The sequence below is a fragment of the Mustela nigripes genome, chromosome 7 (genome assembly GCF_022355385.1).
Source record: "Mustela nigripes isolate SB6536 chromosome 7, MUSNIG.SB6536, whole genome shotgun sequence".
Taxonomy (NCBI): Eukaryota; Metazoa; Chordata; class Mammalia; order Carnivora; family Mustelidae; genus Mustela; species Mustela nigripes.
The window spans coordinates 22,416,526-22,429,796 of record NC_081563.1 but is presented as its reverse complement, the minus strand read 5'-3'; the positions used below and the strand labels follow the sequence as shown (position 1 = coordinate 22,429,796).

The 13,271-nt window shown below is 42.2% G+C and overlaps 1 protein-coding gene across 3 annotated transcripts in view; it reads right to left on the bottom strand.

Moving 5' to 3' along the window:
- The window catches only part of BABAM2 (BRISC and BRCA1 A complex member 2), a 406,624-nt gene that overhangs the window by 247,097 nt on the left and 146,256 nt on the right, over positions 1-13,271 (bottom strand). The gene's annotated exons all lie outside the window — the stretch shown is intronic.

The window sequence follows — 13,271 nt, the reverse complement described above, 5'->3', positions numbered from 1 at the left end:
AAATGCAAACCCAATATTTTTATCATTACAAGATAACAGACATATGATTATTCTGTCGAACTGCTTTAAATGTTTCTAAAGACTTTTGATTCTGTACTTACCATTAACCAAAAGAGATAGACTTTGGGTAGCACAGACTGGAAGGTTCCGACTTCCCACTTTCCTCTCTCTCAATCATCCAGGTGGATCACTGAGCTGGGTGAGCAAACACTTCAGCTACACATGTGAAAACTTCAGCAAGTCTGAAACATGGGTCACCGGGAGCTTTAATACTGTTTCAAATCCTTTGAACCTTATCAGCCCCTTTTCCCAGTCATGTTATATATTATCTCCTGGCAGATTTCTCTTCCTAAATACAATTCCAATCACATTACTACTAAAAACAACCATTAAACTCCTTAGCTGAATTTAAATTTAAGGCTCTATCTGTATCACTGTATCTTTATTTTTTTTTTTAAGATTATTTATTTATTTATTTGACAGACAGAGATCACAAGTAGGCAGAGAGGCAAACAGAGAGGAAGGGAAGCAGGCTCCCTGCTGAGCGGAGAGCTCAATTCTGGGCTTGATCCCAGGGCTCTGAGGTCATGACCTGGTCTGAAGGCAGAGGCTTTAAATCACTGTATCTTTTAAATGCCTTGCCTTACTTATCTCCCCCAACTTTGGACACATGTTCCAGGACTCAGACAAACTGGGCTGCTCTGTTTTTCTCCCAATGTGCTATTGTTGTGAGCTGAAATCAGTCTCCAGCTTCTATCAATACTAACAATCTTTCAGGGCTCATCCCAAATGTCACCTCTTTCCTAATGAGATGTGGTGATCCCTCACCATCTCACTAAAAAAACCTTGTACTTCTCCTGTAGTAGTTAAATCACTATGAATTGCATAACTGTTGCCTATGCAGTCATCCTATGCCCCTAACCAGGCTTTACTTCTATTCTGAAGGCTGCTGATTGACGAAAATGGATTCACGAGGACAGGTGACAACGATAAACCCACTCCTTCAGACGCCAGGCGGTACCTTTATGATGTGAGTAGAGAAAAATCCGTCCTAGAGAAAAGCAACTCCAGATTTAAAAATGTTCACCTGTAACAGTCATACCCCATAATCCCTGTGCTACATGGTTCCGATGTAGTTAAAGGCGGTGACACCTCCCCCATATCCAGGCAAATTCAAAAACACGTGATGGAATGAGTCTATACGTTGCCTTAAAAAAAAAAAAAAACTGCATATAAAACAGGATGAACAAAACAAAAATGTCTGGGTTTTTTACAAACTCGATAAATACTAACCAATGGTGAAGAATTCTAATGGAACACTGGCCTGATAAATCCTATCTGAAATTTTGTGCTTATTTCTGGGCACCACAGTTTAAGAGAGATGCTGGCAATCTGGAACATTTCCTGAAGAGAAGCATGAGGATAGAGAAGGATTTAGAACTTATAATAAAGTTCTAAATGTGTAAATGCCTAGCCTATATAGAAGAAGAGATCTCTAGGTGAAAATACAAGTGATTCTGCTATAACATGATATATTCATTCCTTTAAAAAATATAAACCTGCATTCTAGTAAATTACATATAAAGAATAAAAGGTTGAGGAGAAAAATATAGTAAAGTTAAACTTTACTTTATAGTTACCTGTGTAACTTTGTAACCACAGCATTGACAAAAACCAATCTCCAGTTAAAAAATACTGACATACTTAAAACATCATGCCATGTTCCTAAAGAATAAGGAATTACTGCAGTAAATATAAGACCCCTGAAAAATGCAAAGATAACTTAATGAAAGAGACTACAAGGGAAGGCTGGGCTGCTGAGTTACAGGAAAGAGTTGGGGGACATCATCACAAGCTATAGTGGAGAAGCAGGCTTGGGACAAAATATAATGACACCAGAGAGACAGCTGTGGCTCACTGTCTCGAGTTTGTTTCTTTTCATAAAGATCAGGGGAAACCACGCAACATGTACATAAATACAAGGTGTATGGCAAAACTAAGCCAAGTGGAAGGACATGGAGTGAATAGACCTTGTGTGCAACACCACATCCCTCCAGAGCTTGCTATATTCGTCGATATTTTGGATTCAGCAGCTGTTATCTAGTGGTCAAAATAGTAACCTGATGGGAAAAGTCAACCAAAAACCATAGCATTTTTTGTATTAGACTGACACGCTTCCACTACCAATCATGTGCCAATTCATGGTACTGAAGCTCTGTGGCAGAAGAGACTGTACTTGAAGGATTGGCACCACATACGGGGACAAGGGAGCAGAGCAGGTCGACTGATGATCCTTGGAGATACAACTATATTCTACAATTCTAATTTAGAAAACAAAAACACGAGCACACCATAAAAAATAAAGGCAAAGTAAAACTATAAAAGGACATCCAAAAAGAAAGGAAATTCACAGAAGCCACCTGTGGTTGTCAGAATTACGACAAATTATATCTAGAAATCTGGGGCAGGGGTAAATTTGTGTTTTCAATTCTAGATGGGGAAAATCAGGAGAGAGGAAAAGAGAAGCCACAAATATAATTTATCCTACTTTCAGTGGAATACTTACTTTGTTCCTAGTCCACAATAAATTCGATACTTTGAAATACAAATTAAATGACTCGATAAAATCAAAACCACTTCTGTATCTACTCCAAACTCAGACATACATTAAGTACCACTTTATACATTATCTCATTAATATTTCCCCAAATTTGGTGGGTGTGCATAGCCTGACCATGTTTTAGCAGGGACTTTAAGACTTGAAAGAGAGGTTAGTAAATTATATGTTATGAACAGATTATTTAAAAATAAAAGAGAAGATGGAATAAAGGAAGGAAGAAAACAAGGAAGGAAACAGAAAGGAAAAGAGGAAGAGGGTCTTCAATCATGCTGAGGACACTAGCAAAATACACACGAAGAGACCACAGTATTAAAAGCCACTCATCCTCACTGAACCAAATCCCTTTACTTATCTTTCCATGCTGTCCCCAGTGCTTGTGAAGAAACAGTCCCCTCCATCGTCTAGAAAAGGGATTGGCAAACAACTGCCAAGGGCCCAAACCCAGCCCGGTGCCTGTTTTTGAAAATAAAGTTTTATTGGAACCCAGCCACACTCATTCATTCACATATTGTCTGTAGCTGCTTTCATGCTGTGACAGCAGAACTGAGTAGTTGTGAAAGAGACCATATGGCCTGCAAGCCGAAAATTTTACTATCTTGCCCTTTAGAGAAGACGTCTGGGGCCCCTGATTTAGAGTGTATTTTTCTCTAAGCGCTGCTCCACTCTCTGGAGGAGGGAGGTGCAACAAGGACAATGAAGGAAGCATCCAGCACCCACCCCCCCCACACCCCCACCCTTCTTCGGGAAGGAAGAAAGGGAAGTTCCCTGCAGAGTAAGTTTTCAGACCATCTCACTGCTCCCTTTGTGATTAAGTCTTAAAAGCTAAATTTGGCTCAAGGTTAGCAACGATCAATCTGACTTCTTCGAGAATACACAGCACCCTACTTCAACAGCACTTTCTTCCAGGTACGCACTCCCCCTTTTATGAAAGTCTGCCCATTCCTATTTGACTAGACAGAAACTATTTCCTTTGAGATAAGATGAGGGTTCCCCGTGAATTCTTCATGGTCTTTCAAGCAGCAGACAACTGTTTTGCCTTAAAACCAGATTTCACAAGAATGAGTTAAAGCAATCTTTATTTCTAAAAGCGTGACTTTTTTGGATCCAAAAAATTCCCTAAACTAAAGGTCTCAAAATCTGAGGCATCATTTAATCTGTGGTTTAGAGAAAAATTTTTGTGAGGTCAGTCCTCGAATTTATAGTCATTTGTCAGGATCAGAAAGTTTTTTAATGTTTGCTATCTTATGCGTGCTGAGAAATGACTTTAATCAATATATATCACCCAAACTAGGGGCTGGATGTCAAATAAAGAGAATATTTGGGGAAGATTATCAGTTTCCTTCCCAGCAAATATGAAAAACTAAGTGGACTTCCAGACAATTCCAAATAATAAAGGACAATGCAAAAATTCATCCAAAAAAAAAATTCCAAGGAAATTCATCAGCCTAATTCTCTTTTTCTGGGTTCAGAGAACGCAAAATCTTCCCCCGTTCCTAAGGGAAGGTGAGAAGAATGAGAAATTTCAAAACTGCAAATTTACTAAAATTCAATCTTTGATGATAACTCACAAAATGTGACTGTCACACACACATCACTACCTCTTTTCCCTGACTATATGAAAGAACCAGAACACTTGAAATGGGTTTCCCCAGCAACAGTCCCTTTAAACTTTTCAAAGACGGAACACCAGGAAGATTATCATATTCAAGCCTGTCACGAATTAAAGCTATTTCTTGAAAAGCCTTCTCTGTGACTCTTTTTGGCCAGTGTGCTATCATCTCCATTGTTCTTCTTAACAATTTCATTTAATCATTTCAGTTTTTCAAGATTCCATCCCATTTCCACAACTCATTTTGTCAAATACCCACTGAGTACATTTTCTCCTCACCTATGTCCTCATGAACACCAACAATCTGGTCTCTCCCTGGCCATTACACAGAAATATTTCCTATTCTCACCATCCCTACGGCTCTAGCCAAGTCAAATGTTTCCCCTCCCCAGTCTATTCTTGTTCATTCAATGGCATTTGACCATTGCCCTCTTCAATAAAATTTTAAAATCTTTGGCTTACACAACTGTGCTCCTGAAGTCCTTCTATCTAGATGACAACTCTCTTCCATTGGGTCCTCCAAGTTCAGGCCTTGGCTCTTCCAATAGCTGTATATTACACTTAATACTTCTTCACTTGGGTTTCATGATCCCCTTCTTCTCCACTTTCATCACTTAGCTCCTCTCTGGTCCCAGGCCAGTATTTAAGACTAGATATTCTGTCAACAGCTCCAAGTAAATACTTAATGGTCTTGGGAAAGTAACTGGCACTTCTTTGGGCTTCACTACATTCTTATGTCAAGTAAGTAAATTCTCTAGGAAAAGATTAAAGAGTAGGGGTTTCAGAGCTGTGAGGGGGAACCTAAGCAAAGTGACAGCACTGGGAATTCTCACAGTATTGGCGGGACAATGAGGACAACTGCCCATTTCAGATCACTAGCACAGGTTGGGGAACAGTAGAAAACAGCACTGCATGCATGGATACGTAGGCTCTGGAAGCGGGATCCAAGAAGAAACCATTATATGTTTCAAGAGAAGATTAAAGGAGACTACTCTAGCAGTTATAGTGCAGAGAAATTGGACAAGGGAGGGCGGGAAGCCAAGGAAATGAAATAGGAAACTATTACCATGATAATCCAGGTGTGAAGAGATTAAGACTACCTGCTTAATGAAGTCTGAAATCATTCTCCAAGCACTCGAGATCTTTCCAACTCATCTTTCCAGCTTTCTCTCTCATTATTCTCTGCAAGAAATTTCTTTTCCAGTCTAGATTACTCCCTGCGCCCTGAATCCAGTACGCCTACAGTCCCACCACAAATTACTCAAACGGCCACACCTTAGCTGTCCCTCTTCCTTTTCCAGTCTTCAAAAGCTATGCCTCTTTAGGGGTCTAGTTTTTGCCTAAACTTGGTCACAAAGGCTTCTCTAACCATTCCAACCCATAACAATCTGTACATTTTTAAAGGCCTACAATTATCCTTATATTCCTTTTCTTTCTTTCTTTTTTTCTTTTTTGCCTGTCTAATCCTCAACAGATTACAGGATCGCTTTAAATCCAAAATCAATACATCAAAATCGATACTTCTACACAGTAGTACTGCAATGAAGCACCAAGTCAAGCAATTATGGTCAGGGTCAGGGTGAGGGTCAGGGTTAGGAGATGGATGGATGGATGGATGGATGGATGGATGGATGGATGATTAGATACTTATATACATACAAAGGCAGACCAACAGATAGGAAGGATGAAAACAAGCCTGTTCTGTACACTCTGTTGCAGTTATAAACAGCTAAAAATACTGGGGCGGAGAGAAGGGGGATTTTGGAGCTACCTCAGTCCAAGGTTCTCCTTCTGTCATCCACTGGGTCACACTAAGATTCTCCCCCAACATCACTCTACAGTGTAAGTCATGGAAAGACAAGAAGGGTCTGGATCCCATGTCTGCCCCCATACTAACTTCTCAGCCTCTAACTGCCCCAGCGCCATCCCCGTTTCCGAGTCGAACCGACCTCCTCGCTCCGGTTAAAACAAAATGACTCATGTTTGAACACAATTAGCTCTCCCACAGTGGCAGGGAGTTTCGGCATCCCTTCACGTTTCCAGCCATCCTGACTGAGAATTACACACCACAAAAGGCCGTCTTCAGCTCCCCCGCATTGCCTTTACCTCTTTGCCACTGTCACCCCCTTGATTCCGTTCTGACCACCTTCTTGACATCCATGTCATCTTCCTCCTTTGTCCTACCCATTGCAGGGCTCCCAGAGCACATCACCACGTCACCTCTGAAAAACACTCTGGACAGATTTGCCTTGGAAAACGGATCACTGCAGCTCTCACTTGAATGTCCTTCCTCAATCTTGTTTCTTCTTTCTATTTCAGGACAGATCTAAGGAGCCCTAGCCTCCCACTCTAGATTCTAATCGAGCAATACAGAGTGTTTCCCGCTGTGGTGTGATGTGCTGAAAAGACCACTGGCTTTTGAGCCAAGGAATCTGCCTCCAAATCCCAGCTCCACAAATCGCTACCTGGATCCCTTACATCATGGTGCCTCCAGAGTCCTCCTCTAAAAACACGGAGGGAAAAAATTACATTGCAGAGCTATTGAGAATATTGAAGGAAATAACGTATACAAAGCATCCAGTCCGGTTCCTACAAACAGTATGTATTCAATACCAATAGTCCCTTTCCCCACTCCCACCCTTCTAAGCTCAGCACTGGCAGCCCCTTAATAAATGAGGCTGGAGGTGCTAGAGCGGTTGCAGTCATGCCATCACTGTGCCAATAAATCCATTTACATCCAAGTTTATAGAGCCAAAGCAGAAATCCATAGCTTCTACTTAGAGCAGCAGTTCTTAACCTCAGGTGCACATCAGAATTACCTGGGGAACTTTTAAAATATCAGACTATTTGGGCTTTTACTGCCAAAGATCCCAATTTCATTGACCCGAGGTAGGGCCAGGGTATCAGTGCAGCCCAACACTCGAACCACTGATGAAAATTAATGGGCATCGTCCAGAGTTAAATGGAACCCAGCACCCTTGGCACTTGTGGCCGACTGTTACAGGTTCCCCCCAGACAACACCATGCAGAACAGATGCAATCTCCCCAAATTTACTTTGGTTCCACAGACTACTAAAATAATCTCAGGGACCAAGCTACTTCATATGAATCTCTATCCCTTAATACGACAGCAATCAAGGTGGAAAAGTAGCCAATAAACATGTAACAGAATTCTGGGGTGTCATACCTCCCAAAGGAAAACACAATACACACCTCAGGAGAAAATTTTAAAATATACTTTCTAGAACACCCAAAAATCTAGGCCTGAGCTGCTTTCTGCATGAAATTATACATGAGCTGTGTTTCAGTTAGTGGCTCCAGCCATGAATTCACCAGCCTTATGAACAGAATGTGTATGTGGTGGTTAGCTTTGTTTCAACTTGTCAGGACTAAGCAACGCCCAGCTAGCTGGTAAAACGTAATCTCTGGTTGTTCCTTTGAGGGTATTTCAGGAAGAGATTAGTATTTGAATCCCCAGACTGAGAAAAGAAAATCACCAGTGGGGATGGGCATCAACCACTCCTTGAGGGCCCAAACAGAACAAAAGGTTGAGGACGAATTCTCTCCGCCCCCCTCCTCTTCCACCTTTTTCCTTCTCCTCCCTTGAGCCAGGAAGTCTATTTTCTCTGCCCCTGAACAACAGAACTCCAGGTTCTCTGGCCTTCACACTCCATGCCTTACACCAGTGCCTCCTCACCTCCCCCAGTTCTCAGGCCTGTCCTGGTTCTCTAGCCTGCGGATGGCACACTGTGGACTTCTCAGCTGCCATAACCTTGGCAATCAGTATTGTAAGAAATCTCCTCTTTTATAGATTGATTTTTTTCTGTTGCTCCTGAGAACACTGACAAATACAGAATGGTTCTCCGGTTCCAAATCAGCATCTGCACATCGGAAGGCAAAATGCAGAGTCAACCCACCCAACTGGTCTCATAGCCCAGCCATCAGTATCCACCCTGGGCTGGGGGGAGTTGTACCTTACCTGCCTGAGACAGTCTTCAGAACACCCTTCTGCAGCCCACCTGACTTACCAGGCTGCCCTGGCCAGCACATGGGGGCATTGTTTGGCCAGCAGAGTTATAAAAAAATAGGTACCCATGGCCATCTCTTCAAAAGCAGCCATCTTTTCATATGAAAAAAACCCTGAGATTGCAGGCTCCCTTAAGTGACATCTGCAAACGTGGCACCACGAGGCCCCTATTGTCACGTGGGCCGCAGCTGGGCAGGTGTGGAGCAGCGGCTGCTCTAGCTGAAGCTCCTGGCTGCTGGCTCCCTGCAGCTCTCCCCACCTCCTGCCCTAGGTCATCCAGCCAGATGCCCTCTCTCCTGACCCTCCCGTCCCTCTGAGTAGCTGCGGCAGTCAACGCCCGTGTAACCTGGGAGGCAGCTCCTACACAGGATAACCTCAGCACCAAGTCGTCTTAGATGTGCTCATCCAGGTTAATGACCTTCTTAGGCCATGTATGATTCCACTCTGGATATCTCCCTGACACACTCTGCCTGTCCTGGGCCCCTGAACCTATCCGGATAACTGGACCTTAATTCCTGTCTTCTGCCTCTGTTTGACACAAGGACCTGTGTGCCACGACCCTGCCCTGAGTGTGCCCTGCCTGACCAGTGTAGCCACGGCGGCTTCTGAGGAAGGATGAGAAGGCTGAGAACCTCACCTCCTGACCCAGATGGCCAACTTTAGCTTTTTCACTTTCAATTCACTTCCATACTGTGTCATGATTCAGACACCACAGGGGGACTAACCTGCAGCCAGTGGTCCTTCAGACCACATGAAATGAAATTATGCCAAGAAGATTCCCGTAGAAACTAGAAGTCCAAGTTCTTCAGTCATAGTAAACTAGTAACGGTCCTACCTCTGGACTGGGCTAGGGTGCCACGGTACCAAGTGTGAGGACATGATAGCAACTATCAGAATACTTTTTTTTTTTAAGATTTTTATTTATTTATTTGACAGAGAGAGATCACAAGTAGGCAGAGAGGCAGGCAGAGAGAGAGGATGGGAAGCAGGCTCCCTGCTGAGCAGAGAGCCCAATGCAGGGCTCAATCCCAGGACCCTGAGATCATGACCTGAGCCGAAGGCAGCGGCTTAACCCACTGAGCCACCCAGGCACCCTCGATTACTTCTATAAATGAATTTTTAGGGGTGTCTGGGTGACTCAGTTAAGCGCCTGCCTTCGGCTCAGGTCATGATCTCAGGGTCCTGGGATCGAGCCCCACACTGGGTTTCTTGCTCAGCAGAGAGCCTGCCTCTCCCTGTGCCCCTCTCCCACCTTGTACTCTTTTTCACTCTCTCAAATAAATAAAATCTTAATATCCTCCCAGAATGTATATTATGATCCTTAATCCCCAAGGCGACAGTATTTGGAGGAGGGGCCTTTGGGAAGTAACCAGGTCTTGTGACTGGAGCCCTCATGATAGGACTGGCAGCATTTTAAGAAGAGATTTGAGAGAGAAGCTCTCTCTCTTGGCCACATGAGGATACAGCAAGGAAACGGCTGTCTACAACCTAGTCACACCAGTGAATCCACTGGTGACACGATCTGAGACGTCCCAGCTTTCAGAAATGTGGGAAATAAACATGTGTTGTTTAAGCCGCCCAGTCTATGGTGTGTTTTTTGTTAGAGCAGTTGGACCAAGACAATTACATAAACAATATGGTTTTATCAAACAAATAAAAGTTATTAGCACTGATATTTTTTAAAGGTTATGTTTGTGGCATCTACTATCAGCAGGAAATGATTACTATTTTGCCCTCTTGTGCAGTGAGACACTGCAATTTTCCTGGATATTTCTGTATGATGCTACCGACAGGGGTCCTAACTATAAAATTTTGACTATATTCTGAATAAACTGGCTTATTATTTTAAGAGGCTAAATCACATACATACCACGTTTACAAATTAAGTTATTCCTCTCCCCAAAACACTATATTCTGAGTTTCTGAGTACTTGTTGCTCAGATGATAAATTTTAGTAGACAACTAGAACTTTTCCTTAGTTATCTCACTACAGAGTATGTTTTTCCTGAAGTTAAAAAAAAAAAAAAAAAAGGCTTTCCTAGCATCATATACTCAGGTTTAATAATTCTCAGAGAATAAAGACAAGAATATATATAAGTCAATTTTCACCACATCCTGAAGAAAATCAAGGGCAGCATCTTCTAATGACATATGATTCAGCCTCATGACTAGTTCTTTAAGAAAAAACAATCTTTCTCTGCTTTAGTAACTGTAGTGAATCTTACACTTTTGCCCTTTCAATAATCCCCCCTTTATCCTGGGGATCACAACTTCTCAACATGAACCTACCAGTTGAGAAGGGCAAGGATGCAGACCTGGCCCAAGTGGGACAGACCCGGGAAAGCTGATCTATGCCTATCTGTAGACCGTTCAACATGGGAACCATTTCCTGCTATATGGACTATGGAAATAGAGGATTTGAGCTACATTTTCCATTTCATTTAGAGTAGTTTGTGCTGGATTTCTACCACCCACAAATAAAGAATCCTAACTAATACAGAAGTTATTTTTTTGTTTTACTGACTGAGTTCTTACATAAATGATTTATCTAAGCTACTGACTTACCTCGTCTAAGAATAAAATTTAGACACTGAAGTCAGGACCTATTTTCAGAATAAACTCACTCCATCCCATGTAAGAATCATATATGCCTAAAGCGTAGTATTAAGCAAAATCCTATTACTGAACACTAAGTGACTTTGTCATTCTAACATCAAAAAATTCTATTAGTGGATAAAAGACGTATGTTTGGAAATGTAAACTTGTGAGTGGCTTCACAGTGGCATAATGACATCACTGTAGCAAATCAGGATGCGGTCAAACTCCCTGCTATTCTACTTCACCTTTGATTTCTTTGGGAAGGCAACATAAAACTACACTGAAACTGGCAAACAGTGTCCTCATCCTAGGAATCTGAAGAGTTTATTCTGGGACTGAGACTATCCACAGCAGCCTGATAATCAGATTAGAAGCATCCACATGTTAATAATATGTAAACTAGCTCCTAAGGCAAACTTGGTTTTCTGAGTAGTACAGCCAAATGTTAAATGGTTATGATACGACCAACTTTAGGAACTTAGATCTTAAAATTTTCAACAAGTATTCTGGATTCCTTCAGGGATGCACGTATTATTTTTCCTGGTTGTTTTGTGCTATACAACAGTTTCTTTCTTTTTTTGTTTGTCTGTCTGTCTTGTTGTTTTACTCTCTCTGCACAGACTAAAGGTGCAGAAAGACATCCGTGCTGCAATGTAGGCATTTTGCCTACAGTAGAAATGCCATTTCGTCGTACTTTGGGGTGTGGGGGGAGGGGACACTTTCCTATTTTGCCAAATAGGTTCCACTTTTTTTCCTGTCTGACCGGCAAGGAGAGTAAGGACATAATAACATAAAGTTAGAACTCTTAGGACAGAAAATATGGACATTTGAATTTGAAGAGAAAAAAATTAGATTATAATCCAAGAAGGATTTTTTTCCTTTGACCTTCAAGAAAAGATACTGTAACTGTAAATTTATGGATTAAAGTGATTATACAAACAATGTACTTTTATATACTACTGAATTTGGTTTTAAATGAACTGAAATTGAGTTTTAACTGGAATACACGGAGGTCAATGAGTCTGCGATCTAAGGGTTACCAAGGAGACTGCTTGCCACTCTAATAGAGCATAATAATTGCTAAAACCAAATTAATTATGCTTGTTAATCACAGATCTCATATGTATATTTTCCACAACAGGAGGGTGGAGAAACTAACATAAATTGCTGACTTCCATTCTCACTTGCACTTCATAACCCTTGGATACGGAGTGGAAAACTAGTCAACCAGAAACTAAAAATGAAAGTTTAATGAGGCACAAAATCCCATGTTTTACTTAAGGGAAAAGAAAACAATTTCCCCACCTTCGGTGGAATGTATGAGAAAAAGTGTTCCCGGATCTCTTCTACAGTCTATAGTTTATATTCCACCAGACCATACTTCCATTCATTATCAGAATTAATATCTGGGGCGCCTGGGTGGCTCAGTTGGTTGAACGCCTGCTTTCGGCTCAAGTCATGATCCTGAGGTCCCGGGATGGAGCCCTGCATTGGGCTCCCCGCTCAACGAACGGGGAGTCTGCTTCTCCCTCTCCCTCTGCCACTCTCCCTGCTCATTCTCTCTCTCTCACTCTCTCTCTCTCTCTCAAACAAATAGATAAAATCTTAAAAAAAAAATAAGATTAGTATCTAATATTATGTGTAACTACTACAACATACAGGAAAACTTGTATGAGGTTTCTTTTTTTTAAAGATTTTATTTGTTTATTTGACAGACAGAGATCACCAAGTAGGCAGAGAGGCAGGCAGAGAGAGAGGGGGGAAAGCAGGCTCCCCAATGAGCAGAGAGCATGATGCAGGGCTCGATCCCAGGACCCTGAGATCATCACCTGAGCGGAAGGCAGAGGCTTAACCCACTGAGCCACCCAGGCGCCCTCGTACGAGGTTTCTATCTTCTCTCTAGACTGTTATAAATACCACTGACACTCTGAACAACATCAAATTAGGAAGGCAGAAACTTTTCTTACTAAAGAAAGAAAAGACTAAAGCTATAGGACTACGGGTTGAAATACGGGGCAGAAGACAGCCAGCTGTAGCTTAAATCACAACCAAAACCCTCATTTCTGATGGTCCCAGGCCTCACGTTCAGAACCTGCTCCCTGGTCCACGTGGTTTTCCTTCACACTAACTGGAGCCTAGTCACCTGGAATGTGCCTCCTCTGTGCAGAGCATCTTCCCACCCCGCCCCAAGGTGGCTGCTCTCCCAGCCACAGCTTGCCTGCATCACATTTCAAACAGCGCCATACACACTGGTCCGAACAGAGATTCTCAACAGACCAGCTGCGAAGGCGCCGGAGATGAACTGCTGATACAAATAAGGAAAACGAGATGCCCTTTAGCACAGGAGACAGAATGCCTATTATGTAATTTCCACGAGAGTCTTTCCTCCCAGTAAGATTACTAATAGTGACTTTCCC